The following is a 24,867-nucleotide window of genomic DNA, read 5'->3' as shown; positions in this document are numbered from 1 at the left end:
TAAACTAGCGTACCTCAAATGACACTTTCACAAATGTATAATGCTTGTTACCAAATTATACTGGTCTCCATATTCCTCACAACTACATCAGGTCACTCTTACTTCTGGCAACATGCACAGAAGGAAATGGAAATATGCTTGAGGCACTGAAAGAATTATTGTGTTTTAAAACCACTCTAAGTTTTCTGCCCTTTCTTCCTCAAAATAATATAAGACAGGCGGTAAAAAAAAAACAACAAACACAAACAACAACAACAAAAAAACACCAGGAAATAAACACCACAGTGTATTTTTTTTTCATAGTACAAAATTAAAACTATGCAGCTTCATAATATAACTTCCAGAATATGAATTTTAAATTTGTCCAGCTAATGAAGCTCTGTCTGAAGTCCTACTCACGGCTTTCTCTGACAAACTCAGATCAATTCAAACCCATCTATTTGACAGTTGACATTTGGGAGAATTATTTTAAACTTTCCATTAAATCTAGTTTTTGACATATTATCAATATGTAAATTACATCATCTGTGATGTTGGTGTAATTTTCACTTTTTTTTTTTTTCTTCCAGAAATGAAATTGTATGTGTATCAGTGGAACTACAGGCTTCAAAAATCATTTAACAAAATGACAGTAAGGCGACACAGATTTTGAAGCAAATACATAATCCAACTTCTACACATGGAAATGTAAAGTTACAGCAAAATAACACAACAACTAAAAGTATTTAGAACACTATACTGAATTTAATTTTAATTGTTACACTGCAAGTAAAAATGTATGACATATTAAGATGTATTTAATGTAATCTATCCATATACTGCTTATATATAATATATATATGCAACATATATCTACAATGCAACATATAAACCTGTTTGATTATTGAAGCTTTTTGTTCGTACAGAAAGTTAGTATCTATTTTTAATATCAATAGGCATTTATTGCACCAATATCACTGTGCTTGAACACTTCTGAAGATATAACCAGAGACTACACAAGACTACTCTGTATTATTTTCTGTGATGGACTACACCTTCTCTCCTTTATAGTGGAAAATTGTAATCACTGAAATTCTTTTTACTTTGAAATGCCAAAAATCTGTCTTCAGCTTAAAGAGTACACATGATGCATTCAAACAAGTTTTGATACGTTAAAAAATTGCATCCAGCTGTTTCAGGGAGAAATTCTCAGTTTCACTTTTGTTTGAAAATACACTGTATAGTAAAGAAATCTACTTGCACAGCACAATTAGAAACCTGCAAATTGGGATACTTTGATAATCTAGTCATAATGTTTCATAAAAAGTTGCATTTATAATAATGTAAGACAGTCAATATAACAGAAAGCCTGTCTACCAAAATATTTCAAGGTGCATTTACTTCTCTTCACCATTTCCTGGTTAAAAACATCCTATTTTTTTTTTTTAATTTCATCTGGTCCATGTTATTCCATGTCTCCTTTGAGGCCATAGCTAAACGTCAGTTTTGGTGTATGATGAAGGCTATCCCTACAAATTTCCATGGTTAAGACATCTGGCTAGGTAATGTTTTTCACATACTATGTGCAGTTTTTTTTCTCAGTCATCATCCATTGGCTGTGCTTAATCTCAGTCCTTCAAACTTGTCAAACAGAACTCTGGATATTATACTAGATGCTGGTGTGTGTGTGTGTGTGTGTGTAGAAAAGCCATCAATGGAAAATTCACTACCTTTCCATCATGGTACAGTGGCTGGTAAAATGAAGAAACTTTACTGCTGCATGAATTCCCACCAAACTGAACTGTTTTAATTCAAGGCACAGTAGGGATCACACATTATTACCTGCACAATTACCCATTCCTTTTGGTAAAGGAGATTTTTTTTTTTCCTTTTATATCAGGGTAAGCCATGTATTTTTTCACCTCACCAAGTTGAGAACACAAGAAACAGATAAGTTCAAACTATGTTGTCAACAGGATTGATTCATAAGCCTGCAAAATAAACTTGTGCCACTGGCATAATTCATGACAAGTGGTCATATGCAAGTTTCTGATACATGTATGAGCAACTGAAAAAATATAATATTCCAGGTTTATCTTTATTAGGTAAAAAATATTATCATTTTTTTAATAACAAAATAACAAAATAACAGAAAACCTTTGTTAGTAAGGAGCTAATTTTTTTCACTATGAAAGAATTGAAGTTTAAATAATTACCCTGGTAGTTACTGACCTGGTACACTTGAGACAGCAACTACCTTGACAATACTGCTGAGCTGACCATAAAAAATATTTTTCTCTCTATTTTGTATTAATAACCAAGACACATCAAGATGATCTTATGGACTCACGAATGTGGTATCTTTGGCATAGGAGTTCATTGCTGGCTTATCTCTGCTCACACTGGCTGCCAATTTTGCTGTTGATTTGAATACGAACATAGGATGAAGTAAAAAGCTTTTTAAAGGTCTGACACTGTAATCAGGTTTATTGTATCTCCCTGCACAAGTACTGTTTTTCTACATTATATTTTTCTTTAAGAAAGTTAAAGAAATTACCTAATCACGAGAACTTTTTTAGACATATTCTTGATTAGAGACCTCATAACATACCAGTGTACAAGAGGATTTAAGAAGGACAAATGTGGAATACAGCTCCTGTAACTGCCTGTTGTTTTTGCTTGATTAATTAGTTTGCTAACTGCTTGATTAGCTACTTTGTGCAGTACTTAGGAGACGTAAAGCAGTAACAAGTGCTAATTAATCATATTACTTATGTAACATTCAACTACAACTGCAGAGCGAGTACAAGTAACAAAACTTTAAATATGAAAAGCATAATGCTGAAGAAACAAGTCCATATTGCTGGTGAATTTTGGGAAAAAAAAAAAAAGGAACTGAAAAGCAGTCACAGGTAGCAAACAGTAGGCTGGAGCTGCAGAAAGCAGGCATCACTGTGAGTGACAGAAGCAAGAGATGAGGTGGATGAATGATACCAAAAGTGCTGCCCAACTGCTTATATTAAGGAGAACATATGGAGGAAAAGAAGCAGAACAGTGAGGAGAAATGACAGTTTTATCAAATTGCAAATGAGAGGTAATAATTTCAACATCCACTGTGATAGAATACTTCTCTGTGTTATCATAAGCTCTGCTGGATGCTTAGACCAGCTCATGAACTGGATCATTTGATGCCACAGCATTTAGTGCAGTAAGGATGGAGGTGTAAAGGTGCTCCTGCTTTCTGATGACCTAATGAACCTGCTCTAACTGGAGCAGCGTTTTCTGCTGTCAGAATGACTTAGGAGCTGAATGATAAAAGGGAGACGGTATTTATCACATTCACCAAGTGCAAAATCATGAATAAATGGATGAAGCAAATGTAACAGAGTACTTATTGACGGTAAAAAAGCAAGAGAAAGGGACTAGTGTTATGATACATACAGATCTCAGAAAAGACATATCTGCTGCTCTAAGAACAAATTTAATTTGAGTTCTGTGAAAGGATGAGAAGAAAAACAAACTTCACATCATTTATGCCCTAGGTCAAACATCAGAAAAAAGAAAGAAAAGGTCTAAAGTATTCTGCAAGTGAAAATAAAACCCTTCTGAAATACCTCTGACATGACTTTCATTGGTAAAGTTATAAAATGAATAACAATGAGAGTTTGAATGTACAGCTAGTTATAGGTATAACAAATTTATTGAAAAAAAGACGAAAAATCAAATTAATGTATTCATCATCATAGGTAAGAACATTAAAACTCTGAAATACTATTATTTCTGCAATACCAAAAGCTTTCCATAGAATAATAAAATTTTAATAAAACTTCATGAAGAGGAGGATTTCTGTTCCTTATTTTTTGGTTATTTTATTTTCTTCAGTCTGACAGTATATGTAAAACAGCCTGCAAAGATGATTTAGTAACACATCATGTATATATTTTTAATGTTGCTTTAAATACAGAGAATATTGAAAAATCTCATGGACGCATACCTTAAAATTAGAAAAGTTCCAAAGATTTTGCAATACCATTGTTAAACTTGTCTAATAATGTATGAAAAGTCCAACAGAATTCATTTGTAATTTTAAATTAATTTGCTCTGACACATTATCAACCCTTTTTTAATATTTTATTTTACTGATCATGTTCCACTGAGTCTTCCTTTCACTAGTTTTCATTATTCATTGTTTATAAAATTCTCTTTAAGATAAAGCACTAAGAAAACCATAGATGAACTTTGTTAGGTACTCTGAATTTTATGTTGTTTACATTAGTAAAGGAAAAGTACCCAGGAATGAGAGTTTTATTATTCTGGGAGATATTATGACCACCCTTTTTCCCTGGAGAATTTCTTCATAAGAATTCCCTGGGGTGAAATGTAATTCAGAATTTTAACATAATGGTCATGAAATGTAGGAAAAACTAGTTAATTAGTTGAAGCCCCTCAATGGAAGTTTCAGGTCCTTAGTGCCAGTTACTGCATTATACTGATCCTACCCTCTTGTGCTCCATTTGTTTCTAAACAGACAGATACTGTGACATTAGCACTGAGAATCTGAAATCTGCTGACCATTGCTTGCAATTTTTGGTACTTGTACTGTTTTTTTGACAAAGGTACATATTCCAAATATGAGGATGACAATTAAATAATGAACATGCAAGCCCACATGTAAATTTTGTCCTCTGTCAAGCCACAGTACTGAAGTAGGTGCCTAATCTAGTCTCAGGCTGCACACTGGGGACAAACAATTCATTAGTGGTTATGGCATTTCCTTCCTCCTCCCTCAGAGGCTACCTCCAGACTTGGGATAGATACATCATGACTTACATTACGCTCAGATAATTGATTTCTGACCAAATGATGAGGCAGGAAAACATATTCTTTCACAAACACTGAAGTTATGTCTCCAAGAGCCATTCTTTACTGAGTTTATGCTTACGGTGCATCTAAGCCCCACTGGAGAAAACAGAGCACATGAGGCTTAGCAGACCCTACATGATCATATTTTGAGCATAAGGAAAATATGCTTCAAATGTTAGCTCATTCTAGCTTCTACAGAAATGCATCTGAAAATTACATCTAGAAGGTTACAGGCTTTTTGTTTGTTGTATTTCACAATCCTTGCAGAAGATAGCACAAAGCAAAACGCATATTTTCAATTTCCTTCCACTTTATAATTCCATTTTGTTCAAGTTGTCCATTGTGTATGTGTAGATCTTGGTGAAAGAAAAAAGATATTTTTGTTAAAAATTAAATATTTTTCCTGCTATCTGGAGAAAGTCCACAGTCAACAGATCTTGTGCTTTGTTAAAAGAACACAACCACCTGCTTATACTAAAACTTGACCATGTGGGGCATGAACTAATCAATTTATTATTAAAATGATGACTTTATTACAGAACTGACAGTATCTTAAGTACATACATCTTAGGAAGGAAAACTGTCCTCAAAACATTATCAAGAATACCATTTGTTTCTTCAGATTATTCTTGCTTTTTGTCAGTTTTTAAATAGTTAACCAGTTACTGTGACAGAAATCAAGTCTTGCTGTGAGAAAATTCCTTTCAACAATTTTTTTTGAATGAGTAAAGGGTCTTTTCTATTACAATTTTTATAACACATGCAAATAGACTCCATAACCCTCTAGAAAAAAATGGTGGAATTTTCTGATTTATCAGGTTCTTTTATTAACCATGTTTTCTAAAATACTACTATTTAAAATGTATTAATGTTTATTCAGTGACATATTCAGAGATGGATAATTAAGTTTTTTTTTTTTTTTTAACATAAGCTCTTGAGGAAGTGATTAATAAATGCACTGGGAAAACATACAATAAACTCCTCTGGCACCATCTTCATATAAAGTTGGCTGAATATTTGAATATGTTCATTTTGTTCATTTGTGGTCTGAACTGTTGAGTTGTAACATTGGCTTCTATCCGGTAGATCACAGTAAAAGACATTAGATAAGAAATGCTTTCATTCCAGGCTAGTGAATACAAGGTACCAGAGCAATACAATGAATGCTTAAGTGCTCCAGCACTTGCATAGCTGCTTGTTGTAGCAGCCACTTGTTATGGAAACATCAAGTATACATATATGTTTACTTTCAGTAAACACTTTTTTTTGGGTGTGTTTTAGACTCCTAATCATACCATGACTGTCTTGGTATTTAGCAGCTGACTGTCCTGCAGAATCTTTCACTGAATGATAGCTTTCACTTACACCTCCTAGCACTCAAAGCTTCTTACATTATAGATACATGACTTGGTACATTATAGACATGGTTTGAGTGACAAGACTGACCATCCATAAAACCTAGCCTGTGATTTGCAAAGAAGTCTTCAGATTGGAGAAACCTTCATCTAAACTGACATAGACTTCTCCAATTGTTTCTCTTATCTGAAAGTTAAAAACAAAGTGATTGGTCAAGTGTAAAGATTTGAAGGAACTAAAGCATATTGTAAAAGTCCAAACCACTATGTTAAACGCCGAATTTTATTAATACCTTGTGAATTGCATTTCTGGTCTAAAGTTGTTGAACTACTTCACTCAGTATTGATGGATGTTGTGACAGCTTTATAAATGAATAAGTTTTCCTAAAGAGAGAATATGATATTTGTTCTTTTAAAATAATGTTAGGAAGAAAACTTTGAGAAAAAAAAAACAAAAAACCTTTGATTTTCCATGCAACTACAATGAGTACTTTTCTTTTTCCCAAGAAACAAATATAATTTGATGTTTTTTTGGTTTCCTAGCATTTTTCTGATTAACCTGTAGCACGAATGTTGTGAACTTGATTTTGCATTTGCAACCAGGATGACTCACAACTAAAGATTTTTCAGGCAATCCTCATCTAAGACTTAGTATCATGACATCACTGAATATGATTTGCATTCATTGCAGTTTACTATTATATATATACATATATATATATAAAAGCTATTACAATTGCAGAAAACCTGATAAAACTGAATTTCACCAAATGACATCAGCATGATTTGCTGAAATTTTGATTTTTTTTTTTTTTTCACAATTACAGTAATAAAAATTAGACTTGCTACTTGGTTGAACATTTTTTTGGCATTCTGGAAATGCATTTTTTCCAGTTTAGGTTCCTGAATACAAGATGAAGGACCTAGTCAAACCATGAAACTGGTGTTTAAAGGCCTGACTAGAACATGCATACTGTTTACTGAAGTCAAAGAGGAGTCTTACTGCACAGAATTACCATTGTACAGTATCTTACTTGAATCCAAGTCTCAATAAGTATGGTATGCTAAGGTTGGCCAAACCAACAAAAAAAATTCAATAACTCATGTGATTTACCAAATCTGATTGCAACAATAAAACATCCTTTCCTTCACAGAATCACAGAATCACAGAATCATCTAGGTTGGAAGAGACCTCCAAAATCATGTAGTCCAACCTCTGACCTAACACTACCAAGTCCTCCAGTAAACTGTATCACTAAGCTCTACATCTAAACGTCTTTTAAAGACCTCCAGGGATGGTGACTCAACCACTTCCCTGAGCAGCCCATTCCAATGCCTAACAACCCTTTCAGTAAAGAAGTTCTTCCTAATATCCAATCTAAACCTCCCCTGGCACAACTTTAGCCCATTCCCCCTTGTCCTATCACCTGGCATGTGGGAGAACAGACCAATCCTCACCTCGCTACAGCCTCCTTTAAGGTATTTATAGAGTACGATAAGGTCACCCCTGAGCCTCCTCTTTTCCAGGCTAAACAACCCCAGTTCCCTCAGCCGCTCCTTGTGAGACGTGTTCTCCAGACCCCTCACCAGCTTCGTTGCCCTTCTCTGGACTCGATCGAGTACCTTGATGTGAAACTTCCTTTCTATAGAATCCCACTCTCCACATTTAAGTCCCAATAACACAGTTTTATTTTTATCACGGAAGTAGATCAAGCAAAATTCTCAGAAAAGGTGTTCTGTAGCAATTTCTCTATTAGATCTGACTGGCAGTCAATATACCCTAGTGCCACACCTGCAACAGAGTTCAAAGCAAGGGAAGTCAAAGAAGATCCAAGTCAGAGAACTGCTACCACGTAACCTTCAATAGAAGGGCTGATCTACCTCAAGCTATCCCATCTATACAAGTAGTTATGTCTTCTACCTCATTTGGTCACTACCAAAATTAAACCCTCCTTCTCTACATTTCTTCCCCAATACTTACTTTCATTTTGAAAGAAAAAAAAAAAAAGAAACAGCTGACATATTTCAACTTGGGATGGTCTGAAACCTACTAAATACCCCTTGGTATCTCAAGACCATTCAAGTTAGAACACAGATATCCTCGTAGATAAAGGATTTGGAATGTAAAGTATTGAACTGGTGTCGTATCTGTTTTCAAACCAAATCATGAATGTGTCACTGAATACAGAGATGAACTGAAGTGCTATAATTGGCAAATTTCATCTGCAATACTGAAGTGGAAGCTATTAAGACAGTAATCAACAGCTGAAGGAATGATTTAAAATGACAAGGAGGATGGTATTTGTTGATTGTTGCTGTTGCAGATGATGTTGCTTATATCTTCACAAGTTGCTCAGCACAGCAAGCAAATGTGCTCTCTTTGCAACAAAGTTGATAGACATATACTCTGCAGTTACCAGTCTCTCTCTGATTCAAAAAGGAAAGTATGAGAACTTCTGTTGTGCACTTATCCAGACTTGGATCACTGCCATGCTTATTAATGGTATACAAGTGTATCAAGAAGATTAAAAGAGTTTTCTTATGAAATAAATCATGTTATAAAATATAGGAGAAAATATCACATGTAATATATCAATACACATCCTTTAAGAAAAAGCAAACCAAACATATATTATGCAAACTAGCATTTGATGGTGGTGGTGATTTTTTTTTCTGAAGTACTGAAATATTAACAGATTTTCTTTCTTTTTTTTTTAACAATACATTTAAAAGCTGATTCTCTGAAGTTTAATGCTCATTGCAGGGCCCTCAAGTCCTCGTTATCCAAGAGAGCACCTGTATTACCTGTATTTATCAAAATCACAGCTATTTTGATACTACAAAGTACTCCTTTTCACTCTATTTTATCCATCCTTTTATTATTTTAAGTTAGTCACATTCTTGTATATGGATTCACAATACCCTGAACTTGAAATCTGCATATTTGGAAAAACCACATTGCAGCTTTTTGTGTACAAAATCATGTAGATAGCAGTAGTACTATGGTAGCCTACTGAAATAGGACTGTGCAGTTTTTCTCATTTTTTTTTAGTCTTGGGTTAGGAAGATCTCAGGACTCAAGTGAAATTTGTATCCCATCTTCAGCAGAGGGAACATATTTCAGCAACCAAGGATAGCTGATAATTTTGCTATTAGCCTCAAATAATTTTGATATAAGCCTTTTCTTAGCAGCTTATATTTTCACAATTTGCAAATAAGTTACGAAGTATAATTCAACAATGAATCATTTTATTTGAGTACAAATAGACCCATATGAGGAGGTGAGAAGTTCTAATCTTTCTAACAAAAGAGTTACTAATTCATTCTATCTTTCTTTAACTATCCAGAGAGCTATACAGAACAGAACTGGTTGGTGTGTGTATATATTGATAAGATACATATTTATATTTGCCGTGTGAAGCAGAAATGATGTTAGGGCTGGGTTTGAGGATGGGGGATTGAATTGCATTTCTTTAAAGATTCTTTTAACAATTGAATTTCTTTAATAATACTCCATATTTTTTTTTTTTTTTAAATTAATTATTTATTTTTCCTAATGCCTAAAACAGTAGAACTTTTGGTTGGACTTAGCATGTTTTGCAGCAACCTCTGCATTAAATGGCAGCACCACAGGAACATTAGTAGTCTGTTTTGGTAGGAATACATGAATGAAACAAACCCCCAATTCACAGTACAGATATATGAGGGAAGAAATCTACCTAAGTCAGGGGAGAATGTTTTTGAAGCAGGAAGTGCTTTAATACCAGGTGCAAGTGATCTCCCTCAACAGAGCTTGCTACTGCAAGACTAAAGAATAGATAAGAAATGGAATTCAGTCAGGGCTGAGTCAGATTGGTAGGAATATTTTTTACATATTTCAGTTTAATTTTATTTTGCATGGCCAAAGGATTGCTCTTGGTAGGTTAGATTTTTTTTATTTTTTATTTTTTTTTTGTAGAGATAATGATATATGTGTGTTTCTGATCGAAATAAATTTCACTTAAAAAGGTAAAGAAAAAATATTTTGTTATGTAAAATCAGTACTTCAGAGTCTATTTTTCAAAATATTTTTTCAGCATTTCTTAGGTAGTTCTGAGAGAGAATATCTTCCTTCAACTTTTTAAGCTCCATGGAATGTAATGAATGCCCAACATGAACAGAGGATGGTTTAGAAGAAAGTGTTTTTGCCACTGAGAAGATAGTATGGAATTTTATAATGTTAATTTCACTCTCAGAATAGATCATGGTATAAGAGAAGTATGTTTTTAGCCAGACTATCATCGCATCAGAGAGCCAAGAGGCCAGGCTTTCAGAAGTCTGGAAGGCACATGAAAGTCCAGTAGGATAAGAAGTTCAGAGTTACCAAAAAGAGAAGTGTTTATGTTCCATCTGATTACAGATGAGATTGCTGTTAGAGCATTGTTCTCCTTGAATGCCTAAAAAAAATCTTGTCATCTCTCCTCCACATTTTCTTAGTAGCTTAAAAAATAAATAAATTACCAGATTACACATCTCATTATATGTTACCTCGCTAGGAACAAAAGAAAGTTCTTCTTTCCCAAGGAAAAGGGGAGAGAACCTTAATCTTTCTTACTATTGGTATAGTACCTTGCCTGGCTGTATAGGTTTGCAAAAATTGTTGTAGTTCAGATGATCTATTCTCAACAAATATTAACAAGTAACTACCATCTCATTCCTAGTGATACTTATCCCAGAAGAATGCTAAAACATTGACATGGAAAATCTTGAATGACTTTACTTTCTCTTGATTTGTATCACAATATCAGATGTTTAAAGTGCTTTATGCTGACCATCACTCTCTTTCAGGAACAATACAATCACTACTTCAACTGCCACGAATCCCAGCTACCATCTCCTTCTCTCTTTCAAATTGAAGAGTGAATCTGTTTTGCCTTTTAAAACAAAAATGACTATTGACAGAGCACTCTCCCATATTGTTATCTGACAAAAGCTGGATGAGTAGGTTTTTCAATTTCTAGAGGAAGATACAGCTGAAAAGACTCATAAAGTGCATATCCAAGTGGAACAGTAATTGCCCAAAGCAAGGTAGAGAGCTGTTTTGAGTACTGCAACTGCCCATGGATGCCATTTGCTCTCACATATAAATATTCCATGTCTCTCTCACACACACACAAAGAAATCTAAATCCATTTCATAGAGTATCCCCTCACATTGTTTTACCAGATTATAGACACTTTTGTTTAAACGTCAATTATTGTTGCAGATAAAGATAAATAACTTTCAGTCCCTGAGACAGTAAGATTTGTGCAATGTCACTGACCTCTTTTTAGAGACTCTAAGAGTAGTGATGATGGGTGATGAAACAGCAACAGAAAGATAACTGGCTTAAACTAGAACTGGTAGAAAGTGTGGAAATAAGTAGGGAACATGATACTAGGAATTCATTCAAGTAATCAAAGGAAAAAAAAACACAACATTTTAGCTCAGGAGATAAGGGCCTTGCTTATAGTTTCATTTATCAACAGAAAATAATCTCTGTTCAGGGTAAGCTAGTGCAGTCAGAAATGTTTAAGCACCAAACTTCTAAAACTTGTGAGAAACTTGTTATTGTTTTTGTCTAGATTGCAATCAGTGCTACAGACTGCAGAGCAACCTATGTATTTTTAAGCTTCTTTGGATGCAACAAGCAGTTCAGTCATGGTAACACATGATACAGCAAGATATACTCTCCTCTGAGTTCCATGTTGATAAAATCTATTTATGCTTTTTTTCTCCCCCCCCCCCTTTTTTTCCCCCAACTCCCCCCAGGGAAAGCAATGTATTACAGGAATTGTAGAATGGCTTGGGTTGGACAGGATATTTAAGATCACCTACTTCCAGCCCCCCTGCCATGTTCAGGGATGTCACCCACTAGACCAGGTTGCTCAAAACCCCATCCAGCCTGGCCTCCAACACATCCAGGGATGGAGCATCCACAGCTTCTCTGGGTGACTTGTGCCTCACCACCCTCATAGTAAAGAATTTCTTCCTAATGTCTAATCTAAACCTACCCTCTTTTAGTTTAAAACCATTGCCCTATTGCTACAGCCCCTGACAAAGACTACCTCCCTATCTTTCCTGTTAGACCCCCTTTGGGTGCATGAAGGCTGCTGTAAGGTCTCCCCAGAGCCTTCTCTTCTCCAAGCTGAACAACCCCAGCTCTCTCAGCCTGTCTTCATAGGAGAGCTGTTCCAGCCCCTTGATCATTTTTGTGGCCCTTCTCTGGACTTGTTCTAATACGTCCATATCTTTCTTGCGCCAGGGGCCCCAGAGCTGAATGCAGTGCTCCAGGTGGGGTCTCATGAGAGCAGAGAAGAACGGGAGAATCACCTACCTTGACTTGCTGGCCACAAATGTAAAGATAGAGGAAGAGTTTAAGGTGTTTTCATCCTTACCAATTACCAGATGACTCCCCAAGTATGAGCAGTCAGACTGCTGTAGCAGTCTGTAGCAATGAGGGTGCAGCTACTGGAATTACTGTAGCAATCACAGCTGTAGCAATGAGAGAAAAGAGGTTTCCCACCAGCAGCTTCCCCTCAGCTGCTTTTGAGTCTCTTTCTGTTAAGACTCAACAGCATCTGCAAAACACTTTTAACCCTACCATACCACAATAATACAATTTAGCTTGAATTCCTCCTCCTTGTTTCTTTGTTGTCAACTTTCTTCTTCTGCTGGTTCTTTTATTTTTTAAACCAGACATTCTTGATAGAAAAAAGTTGGGGAACAGTCAGACTTTTAGGCAAGCTTCATATGCATATTGGACTTGATTTTACTAAGTATCATCCAAACTACATGCTCTTCTATATGATAAGGAAATTGTTATATCAGAAAAAGTATTAGCTACTGAAAGTGTAAGATAAAACAAGAAGAACTTACAGATAACATGATTTCTCATCTCAGGTCTTCTTTCAGATATGGAATCTCTGAAATAAAAATACTGAATTTCATTGCTGCTGACAGTCTTTTGGAAGGCTCCTTTGAAATTCTATATTTTTTTTTATTGCGTTAAACAGCTATAATGTTTCATAATGACTGAAGATACTTACAGTCTACCAAAGTAAAAATGTGTAATTTATCTTTTATGAACAGGATAGTTCGCGGTCTCATAACTATTTTTAACACTTAAATTCTCTTGCACTTTGGGTGGAAACCAATAAGCTTAATTCAACTCAAGTTATCTTTCTGTGACAAAGTAAAAAATGTCTCTTCCATGCCTGTTTTACATGTATTAAAGTCCAGACTCAGTCCTTTTAAAACAAAAGTGCTTACATATTAATGCTTCAAAATTTATATTAAATATATAATTATATTAAAAATGTATTTATGAATCTTAAAATCTCATCATATTTGAAAAGTCATGGCAGTAAGATGAAGTCCCCAGTGACCAGAAGAAGGGAAACATCACTCCAATTTTTATAAAGGGTAGAGAAGAGGATCCGGGGAACTACAGACCGGTGAGCCTCACATCTGTGACTGGGAAGATCATGGAACGGATCCTCCTGGAAGCAATGTCAAGGCACATGCAAGACAAGGGGGTGATCCAAAATAGCCAGCACAGCTTCACCAAGGGCAAATTGTGCCTGACCAATTTGGTAGCCTTTTGTGATGGAGTGACTGCATCAAGTTGACAAGGGAAGACCAACCAATGTCATCTAACAGGACTTCTGCAAGGCATTTGACATGGTTCCACATGATATTCTGGTCTCCAAATTGGAGAGATATGGATTTGATGGGTGGACCGTTCAGTGGATGAGGAATTGACTGAAGGCTGCACCCAGAGAGTGGTGGTCAATGGCTCCATGTCCAGACTGAGACCAGTCATGAGTGGTGTCCATCCGGGGTCTGTTCTGGGACTGGTGTTGTTTGATATCTTTGTCAATGACATAGACAATGGGATCAAGTGCATCCTCAGCAAGTTTGCAGATGACACCAAGCTAAGTGTTGCAGTTGATATACTACTCATATAGAAGGAAAGTATGCCATCCAAAGAGACCTGGACAACCTACAAAAGTGGGCCCCTGTGAACATAATGAGGTTCAGCAAGGCCAAGTGCAAGTTGCTGCACCTCTGTCAAGGCAATCCCACACGTGAGTATAGACTGGGAGAAGAACTCACTGCAGAGGAAGACTTGGGGGTTATGGAGGACAAGAAGTTTGGCATGAGCCGGCAGTGTGCACTTGCAGTCCAGAATGCCAATTGTTTCCTGGGCTGCATCAACAGAAGAGTGGCCAGCAGGTGGATGGAAGTGACTGTCCCCCTCTGCTCTGCTCTTGTGAGGCCCCACTTGGAGTGCTGCATCCAGGTCTGGGGCTCCCAGCATAAGAAAGAGGTTGATCTGTTCGAACAGGTCCAGAGGAGGGCCATGAAGATGATCAGAGGGCTGGAAAACCTATCCTATGAAGACAGGCTGAGAGAGCCGATGAAGACAGGCTGAGAGAGCTTGGGATGTTCAGCCTGGAAAAGACCCTGGGGAGACCACATTGCAGCTTTTCAATACCTAAGGGATTGTATAAAAAAGATGGAGAGCAACCGTTTGCTCAGGCAGAAAATTACAGGACAAGGAGAAATGGTTTTAAACTAAAAGAGTGGAGGTTTAGAGTAGATGTTAGGAGGAAAATCTTCACTCGAAGGGTGGTGAGGCACTGGCACAGGTTGCCCAGAGAAGTTGTGGATGCCCCATCCCTGGAGGTTTTCAAGGGCAGGCTGGATGGGGCTTTTGGCAACCTGATCTAGTGGAAGGTGTCCCTGTCCATGGCGGGGGGTTGGAACTAGATGGTCTTTAAGCTCTCTTCCAACCCAAACTGTTCTATGATTCTATGAACATTACAGATTAATGTTTGCATGTGCTGCTTATGTTGAAATATACATCTGAAACAAATCAGGAAAGGGCACATGTTTAAACATATTATGATTTCATAAACAGTTTTTTTTTTTGATATATTTCATAACAATTGTATTCTCTGGAATGAAATTAGTAAAGTTGTCTTTTTTGACTATTTTGAGATTCGTATTTACTCCTGAATTGTTATCCACTCAAGAAATGGATATTGCTTTCTCGTAAACTGTCCTCTACATTAAAATAATTGCTTAAGCATCATTTAAAATGTACTGTTGTTATTTCAGATTATGGTCCACAGCTGAATATGTATAAAAACCAAATTATTTTCATAAAACTTCTCCCCCCAAACTGTCATAAATTCATATTTTCATATGTCATTGTTGAATTGCCTGTATGTGAAAAAAAACAAAACAAAACAACAAAATAAAACAAATCCAAACATGATACAAACATCACTGAAAATGCAGACATTTTAAACTTCATTTTAAATGAACCAATTGAACTGAATAGTCATTTACACTCAGTGTAGGTACTTTAGGGAAATATTCCCTAAAACGTAAATGGAAGGAGGTCTTACATCTTACATTGGTAACATGAGTCTGAGGTTATAAAGACTCTGACAAGACCGTAACATCTATAGTTTTAGAAGAGAAAGAAAAGGTTCCTAAATTCCCTGTTCCATAATGGATACTGGGGATATGAATCTAGATAGGCCTCTGCAATAGATTATCACAGATGGCACATTTAATCAGTTTTGATGCAGTTTCTTACTTTTGGCACTTACTTTGGTTCTAAGAGATTTGTCCTTGAAAGTGCGAACAAACTCTGGGGTTCTGGATGGAACAAAGACTCCTCTAAACCCAGGAAGCATATCCTTCCACAGGCTATCTTGTCTGGAGACAGAATGGAAAAAAAAATGTGCATCATCAAGACTGTAAATTCTAATCTGTCCTATTTTAAAGCTTTATAAGTGCAGTAATTTAAAGGACTGTTGCTTATAGCAACAAGTATTAGATAGTACAGAAGGAAAAGGAAAAACTTTGCTGCAAACCCATTATTGTGCTCAGCAAATTTCCATCTCCAAGAGCAGGATGAGATTTGATAAAGGGAGGAGAAAAGGGCAGACATGAATGTTGCAGTAATGAGGAGTACACTTTTCAGTGTTTAAATAACCTAAGTCACCCTTAGGAGACCTTTTATAATTTTTTAAACATGGGCACTTATCTCAAGCATGTCTTGAGTCTATGAAACAATAAGGTATCATTTACTTAAACGGACAGCAACTGAACTTGCTATCAACTAATTAGCTCTCCAAGTTTTCCTTTTAGTTAGAGATAAATAATTCCAAGAATAAAGTAACAAGTATTACCAATGAAAATAAAAAAGTTGCAACAAAAGGTCAGCCCTTCAGTGAAACAACAGCAAGCTGAATGGCTATGATTGTGTCTGGTGCATGTTTGCCTAGCAGAAAACAATACAACATATGGTAGGTGCATAATCATACCTAAGAAAACCTGAACTTTCAGAAATGGCACAGATACATTTTCCTTTGGTCCATTGTGGTACCTATAATTTCTTTTACTTACCACAGAAATTACCTGGACAAAGTGTACTCATATAATTTTTTTGACACAACAGCAATATCAAAGGATCACAGTGCCCCAGTTCTTCACCTGCCTCTAAGGGAACTGAAATTACACTCTGCCTTTCACCAGCAGTAATTTTTGCTGCAATGACAAGGAAACTATTTTTTTTTGTCTTGACATTTTTTTTTGTTTTGATTTTTTTTTTTATGAAGACTGAATTTTTATTACAATTGTTATCACTGTTGTATGTATGACTTTGCTCCATGCAGTAAACATGTACAGTAGTGCTCAATGTTTATTCTTATGCAATAAAATCCAAACAGGTAATTGCTACTGATTCCCTCTCCCACCACAACGCTCAGTCATCAAACTGGATACACGCTTTAATGAGCTATATTAGGCTCCTTCTGTCTTGACTATCACCATCGGCCTTGCTCACACCTAAAACACAGGATAATTGAGCTTGCTTAAACATGGGACATTAAAACTCAGTCTGCATGCATGAAGGTGCATGTATTGTAGTCCCCTCATTGCAGCATTGTCTTAGACATTATGGTGAAAATGAAATCCCTTGTTTTGCACACAAAAGCACAGAAAAACAAATCTGTTTTGTAAATAGCTCAATTTTTACATAAATTTAGAGTAGAAGCCATTGTTGACAAGTTTTAACCATGAAATCAGTGTAATGTTTCATATTGGAAACCCACATAGCTTACAGAATATAGACTTTTAGACTATTATTCTCGCATTTATGAAAGGTGAAATTTTGCATGTTTTCAGGAAGGCAGATGACTACTTTGGAAGCATTACAAAGATGAAAAATGATTGCATTCACTTTGAAATACTTTGGGAGATGTAAGGAGAAAGAAATATAAAGCAAAGGGCACTGCCTTGGTGCTGTGCCTGGAACATGATGTTGCATGCAACATCAACTTTTAAAGGTTCCATGAGAATTTTACTGACCTGTAAGAATAGAAGTAGTGGATGCAAAGATAAAACAAAGTATTGTGGAATAGGAAACACAGCTTTTGCATCAAGAAGTCATGCTTTACCATGCAGTGTGTGTTCTTTGAAGGGGTCTTTGACCACATGGATAAGGAAGATCCATCCATCCACTCTACTGAATTTCTACTCAGATTTCCAAAATTATTCTGAAAATGTTCCTCATGACAGAAGAAAACAGTAGGATAAAATGGAAGATCCTTGAACAGATATAATATTTGTTAAAAAAAAAAAAAACACAAAAACACAAAGAAACAAAAACAACAAACAAAAAAACAAGATAAGGAAAGTTTTCAGATTGGAAAGAATTCATCTGTGAAATCAAAGACTTTTCCAGGTATGATTCTCTTAAACTTCTCCATAAATCTGTAAAAAGAGGTGTGTAATGAACTTACCTAAACTTTGCTAATGATACTGAGTTTCTCTGGGTAATAAATATGAGGGCAAGCTGCAGAAAGATCTTACCAGATTGAGCAGTAGTAAAACTATAGAAGAAATTCAGTGTGTATTCATAAAAAGTAACACAAGTGGGTTAAAAAAAAAAAACAACACAAAACCAACTAAATTTACTGATGAAAAGATGGCCTCTGAGCTAACTATAACCACTTAACTACAACTTGGAGCTATTACATCACAGACCTTTCCAGGAAAATGTCCACTAAGTGACCAAAAATATTAAGAATTATCAGGAACAAATTGAAGATCAAGACAGAACATCATTAGGTCACTAAAAATAAATGGCCCACCTGAATCTAGTACACTGCATGTAGCTTTGCTTTGCCATATCAGAATGGTATGGTCAGAACTAGAAAAGAGCAGTGAAGGTGATCAGTATTCTAGAAAGGTTTCTAAAGAAGAAAATATTACATAGGCTGGCATTTGTCAATCTAGAAAACTGACTCTTGAAGGGGACTATGACAGATGCCTTTGAAATGATGGCATGGAGTGTGTGAAAACGGATCAGTTCTTCATGTTCTGATACAGACTGAGAGGGCCATCAAATGAAGCTGTCTGAGTACATGTTGTGAAGAAAGAGAAGGAGGTGGTTCTTCATGTAAAATCTTATTAAAATGTGGACATCCTTACCATCCTGCGCACGTTACAGTTTACATGGTTCAAACAGAAAAATGAAGATATGCATAGGTGAAAACTCAGCATTTCATAGACTCCCACTTCTGTCAAACGCAGTCTTTGTCCAGGGAGCCAGTCTAAATCAAATGGTTAGAAGCTGAGGGAATATTATGGAAAGCTTCATTGTGAACTTTTTACATTTTTACATGCTTTCCTAGGCTTCCATTTTGGGTCATTGTTGGAGACAGGATATTGATATAGGTGCACTTGGTCTGAGTAATTTTCATGAAAAGAGAATTAAAGATTTGATACAAGCCAATGGCAAGCCTGAATTTGATACACACTGTCAATTATATGTAGCCATATACCTTTTCAGAACTTACTATTATTAGTCCAACACTTGCTGGACTGCTTAGGCAGAACATTTTCAAAAACTTTGGACAGAATTTTGAAGGGTGCCAAGGTACTTAGCTGGCTAAACCATTCCATCTGCAGGATATCTGAAATGCAGATCTGACCTGCAAATATTTATATCCTTCTTTATGTCTTTTGGGAAATCCAAAGAGATCTTTCGTAATTTGTTAGATGCATCCAGTCTATAAAATAGATTTCTCTCCTTATGGCATTAACAATGAGGATTATTCTTGAATTTTCTGAAACACTGATTGCAATTTCTTCCCAGCCTGGGGATGAGCTTATCACAGGCAGTCAGAAACTGATAAAATAACAGTGATGTCCCTTATGCATGATAGAATATCTTCCCAAGAATGCCTTTAGCCTTGAGCAAAAATATATCACAGATTCAATATATTGTTTTTCCAAGACCAGTAGAACACTGTAGGGTTCTACCAACATACATCATTTCATTAAGGACTGAATTTAAATAATGGCCATGTATCTTCCATGACAAACGAAGGATGTTTTTATTATGGACAATGTTACCAAAAATCTGGGACTGGAATAACCAAAAATAAAACACAAAATGAAACAGAACAGAACTCTTCTCTTCCTGTTTATCTATCTTAGTTTTAAACTTTTTTTGCTGGAACTCCAAGGTTTCAATTATATTTTCATACTGCCTTACTTGACTCACCAAATTTTGATGTGTAAGTTGGGAAGTTAGTTTCCACAGGCTCTCTGCAGTCAGCAGAGAAAAGCAGGCAAGTGGTTCAGATCAAGAGCGCAACCTTAGTATTTGAACAATTTCCTAGTATCCAGGCTCTGAAATGAAGACTAAAGAAGTCTTCATTTGAAAGATTCCATCCTATGATTTAGGATACTCCCCCACATTCAGTGCTACTGATGGGAACACTGCTCACCAGCACCTTTGGGCCACATAAATGTGTCATCATAACCACCAGACACAATGCTACATCCTGCTTTACAGACTAGACTGGGAAGTCCCATCAGACACAGGTGCTTGATGGTCTTTCCGTCACAGTTTTCACTTGGCACAGGACCCTCAAAGAGGAAATGAAAACAACAGCAACAACAAAACAAAAACAAAAACACACCACAAGCTTTCATTTAGAATAGTTAGCTGTTTTCTGTAGGAAGAAGAAACTCAGCTTCAATTTATTCATTCTAAGTCGTTTTCACTGGTGTAAGAGCCTTTTGTTAGCTGACTGAATCATGGCTCGAAAAGAAAATTCAATGTGAATTTTCTGTAGAGAATCTTTATCATTTGTTTCCCTCAGCAAGATTCTATCTTATTCTATAGGTCAGCAACTACAAAATAATTGTTTTCTATCCATTCATTTAGAATTTTGGATGGCACTCTTATTGTGATAGGATGCACATTTTTCAGTATGAATAGAGGGTTTTGTTAACATTTTTATAAAATAATTCTGAAACCAGCTGCTCCATAAATAATATCAAATCATCTTCACTATCTGAAAGAACAAGTAATCTAATATTAGTCTTGTGGCTTCATCACTGAGAATTTTATTCACATTTGAAAGACTATGAGCAGTTTCAGATAAAAAGTCTATTTCTAAACCTACTCTTTTACAGTGTTTCCAGCTTCAAAGATTTGGTGTACACTACATCTGTCCAAGTTTCCACATTTGATAAATGTATTCTTGCAAAATCCATTTACCATTCAAAGCTGTTATGGTAAAATGTGCACATTGAAATGTTCTGCTAATCAATTTCATAAATAAATTACTGAAATGGCTCTTTATAATAAAGACTTCAATCAGAAGAGAAATATCTAAATGATCACAGGAAAAAAAATTGTTTTATTGTTGTTTTACCCTCACTCTACAAGATGATGTCCTTCTGTATGTTTCGGCTAGATATTGTTTCTCTCATCACTCTTCAATCTGTTATAGGCCAAAGTCTAGGTAAAACATCTGAACAAATGACCAAATTTTCACTAGTATTCAGAAGTGATGAATATCACAGTGAAGTTACTTCATGATATAGATTCAAGAAAAGCATTGCACTTACTCATGTGCTGTGACATAACATTTGCCTGTCAGGAAAGACAAAAAAATATTATTTTTTTTGCACTATTTGTTTAATGAAATACTTTCCAGACTATTACTAAGCTCTTTGTTAAGAACTATAACTTTTTCCCTGAGATCAATGACATTGTTTTAATGTAGAACACCTTATTAAGTTGTTTTGTTTTTCTTACTCTTGACAATGAAATCCATGATAGCAGTGTCTCAAGTATAGACAACTTCAAGATATAAAATATTACTGCAATTATCATTTTAAAAAAAAAATATCTGTAAATGTGCCAAGAACCACAATCATAGTTCTTGGTCTGAAGAAAATGGGGTATAAATCCGTCATGCTGCAATGGGTATCTTAAACAAAAAATGATTAAGTGAGAGAATGTACATCAACAACAATTGGGTCATAAAGTTACCTTGGAGAACTCTATGTCAGTCTTGATGTTTTGGACAGTTATTTCCATTTCTCTCTCTCTCTTCTCTTTTTTCTTACAGTTATGAAAGAGGAAACAAGCAACAGTTTATAATAATTGCTTTACAGAATGTTTGGGAGTGGCGATATGGAAGAATCTCTGCAACCTCTGTGACTATGTTTTGGTTAGAAGCAGATAAAAAAAAAAAAGGAGATATTTAGGTCAAAAATGCATTAAGCAAGATATTGAGGCTTGAAATGATAGAAGAGAGGACAGCCTAAAGATGTACAAAATGACCACTTCATTTGTTATCATTCTCTCTCTTACAGTAGCTTTCTTTTTTAATTGGGCTTTCTACTGGGCTTTGAAATGTTTACTCTTGTATTTGTGCAAAGCACAGGTCCATCCTCAATTAATGACCATTAAGTATCATAGTAACAACATACTACATACTACAGAGTAATTTAGCTGATCTGTCACAATAAAAGCTGTCCTGAAACTCCTTACAGAATGGCTGTCTGCAATATATGAGTTGCACAACACACATTTACAACAGCTCTAGAGAATTCGTAGAAAGTGTGAGGAAGAAATACAAGACTACCTTTTTATTTTTATTTTTATTATTATTATTATTTTTATTTTTTTTATTTTTATTTTTATTTTCTCCTGTACTATAAATAGCAGTAACATGAAACACTTTCTGTAAAGCCATTTGGCAGCTGTATTACCGTACTTCAAACCTGTGCTACCATACTCAAAACTGTACTTTCATTTATACATAATTGCTTGCTGTTACCTTGTTTCCTTCTCAATGTCTTCTCTTAACCAAATTTATCTCTAAAGCTAGATGACTCAGCTACTTCACTGAAAAAACTGTCCCTGCTGTGCCATCTTGTCCTGTAAAAATAAACTATGACAATAAATAATTATTTTTAATATAAAGCTTCTTGAAGTAGGAGATTTCTTACTGGACTAATATTTTCCTCTCTTTTAGCATGAAGCTATGTGATGCTTCTTACAACCCCCCTCTCGTCACCTCCAAATTTCTGTCTTTCAAATTACATTGAGAATTTCCCTGTGGTTGCTAACAAGGTTGATCACAAGCCAGAACCTTATTCTTTGCATGCAGGAATGCGGATTAGTTCAGTCTGCCTACACTGGCAAGCACTGGTCAGGGCTTTCACATAATCTCCTGTGACGTGAATGAAGAAATATATTAAATAAGCTGTGAAGCATGATTGAATCACTACAGTTGAATGATCAAATGGCAGCACGGAACTGTCACAGAAGCTCAAGCCCCTAATGAGACATTGTAGTTTTACTGAATCAGTTACTTTGGCTTTCAGGTCTCTCCCTCTCTCTCTCTCTCTCTCTAATTTATTATTAATAATAATAATTATTATTTTTAGCACAGTTAATAAGCAGGCACTGATCTCAGCTGAAGAGATTAAAAAATACACTTTTTTGTTTTGTTTGTTTGTTGTCCTTTTCATAAAATTAAATGTTTTTACAATAGTTACTAACAGTTCACATTAGAACATATTTCAAACCGCATAAGAAAACTGTATAATTTTCTTTTAGTCTACTGGGGTAACTGCTTGCAAAGTCATTTTAAAATTTCACATTGCCACAGAACAAACAATAATCTGTTACTTAATATTAGCATAGAATTTAAGTACTTGAACGTGCTTCTAGACAAAGAACTCAAGATACTAAAACAAATTCCATTTAATTCCAAATGCTGAAGTTTTGCATAAGGGTATAACAGTAGCTAAATGATCAACCCAAACTTCCAAAGTAAATGTATGAGTGCTGAAATGTTGAGAATCTGGTCTAATATCTCTTGATAAATCATTGGGTAGTGAAGCCTTTACCTCAAAATCTTGCTATGCAAAATGGAAGTAACTCACAAGCTTTAATCCCTTTTAAAAATAATGGCTAACATATTTACAATCATCATGGAGATGTAGCCTAAAGGATCAAATTTCATTTGATGTAAGCAATTTTTCTCCCAGATATTGTTTTTATTTATTTATTTATTCATTCTTTTCTCCCATCTCCATATTATTATAAATACATTTGCAAGCTCTTCACTGCATTATTTCAAGTTGGTGTACTCAGTCAGTAAATAAATCTCTCCCTTATGGAATTTCTTCTGAACATTAGTTAAAATATAATAATAATAAAAAAAGTGTTTCTCATCTAGGAACATCAGATATGCAGACATATTATAATGTATTTAATGCTCATGACATGGAAAGAACATTTAAAAGACATTTTTAAAGATATATCTTTGATTTTTCCTCGAAGAGCCAGTAACTAGGAAAACTTCATGCTTTAGAACATCTGATTTTAAATGATCCAATAAACCTCTTTCACCATTAGATAGACCAGAATTTTGGTTACACTGAGCTAAACCTTAAATATGTAATGAAACTCAGTTCAATTTGGAACAGTGAAGATATATACTACAACACAGAAGTCTGAATGGTAAGTCTTCAAATCTGAAGGTCTTTAAATGTGATCATGTTATTAGCTGTGCAATGTCACAGGAATCTGACAGGGACTAGACTGGTTCAAGAAGACCAGTCTGAAGATAAATTTGTATCATCAGATCCCAGCTTCTGTTGCAAATGGGCATGACAGGTCCTATCTACTTTGCTGCTGATTGAGAGCTCATGAACTCTGCTAAATTTAATTTCTATTCCCATTTGACAACAGCCAGGAAACCACCCTGTCAGACAGCTTTTAACAGCCATTACCTTCTGCCTTTCTAAAAGTCATTCGAGATTTTAATTTATTTTCCAGAGCTATTTCAGAAAACGTTCAGGATAGAATACACTGAGCAGAAAAAAAACACCCCTGAATTCCATACGAAAGTTTAGTGGTATAGGAAAAGGGAATTGGTGCTAACAAAGGAAATCAGTTGTACCCCCATGTTTTTGCAGGAGATGACTCAGAGAGGAAATTAGGAAGTAAATTTCTAGCAGGACTGAGCCCCAGATTTGACCTTTTTTGGGTTCCTGGTTACATTTGTTATTATTACCAGAAGTGGTGCCTCCATCTAGCCTGAATACCTGGGAGGTTTTCCTCCCATGGAAAGCATGACATGCCAGGCAGGGTCACTCTTAGGTCTCACAGCAGAGTGTAGGGACACAGCGGGGTTACCTTCATGTATCCAAGAAATGCAGTAGCATTTCTAAAGCTTCTTACTTTTAAGCCACCACAGCCACCTTCAAGTTTCAGTGTTTGTTCCTCAGTATGAATAGTTTTTGC

The 24,867-nt window shown here is 35.5% G+C and overlaps 1 protein-coding gene across 5 annotated transcripts in view; it reads right to left on the bottom strand.

The window, feature by feature from the left end:
* The window catches only part of DLGAP1 (DLG associated protein 1), a 413,506-nt gene that overhangs the window by 261,530 nt on the left and 127,109 nt on the right, over positions 1 to 24,867 (bottom strand). The window contains exons 2-3 of one of the 5 annotated variants that reach the window (XM_066992808.1): positions 15,842 to 15,950; positions 13,095 to 13,141 (exon numbers count right to left, since the gene is read on the bottom strand). The exons of 3 other annotated variants lie outside the window; for them this stretch is intronic. The gene's annotated coding sequence lies outside the window, so the exon portion shown is untranslated. The remainder of the gene's footprint in view (positions 1 to 13,094; positions 13,142 to 15,841; positions 15,951 to 24,867) is intronic. One more of the 5 variants, XM_066992810.1, reaches the window with a different exon arrangement.

The sequence above is a fragment of the Anser cygnoides genome, chromosome 2 (genome assembly GCF_040182565.1).
Source record: "Anser cygnoides isolate HZ-2024a breed goose chromosome 2, Taihu_goose_T2T_genome, whole genome shotgun sequence".
NCBI lineage: Eukaryota > Metazoa > Chordata > Aves > Anseriformes > Anatidae > Anser > Anser cygnoides.
This window is presented reverse-complemented; position numbering and strand designations above follow the sequence as displayed.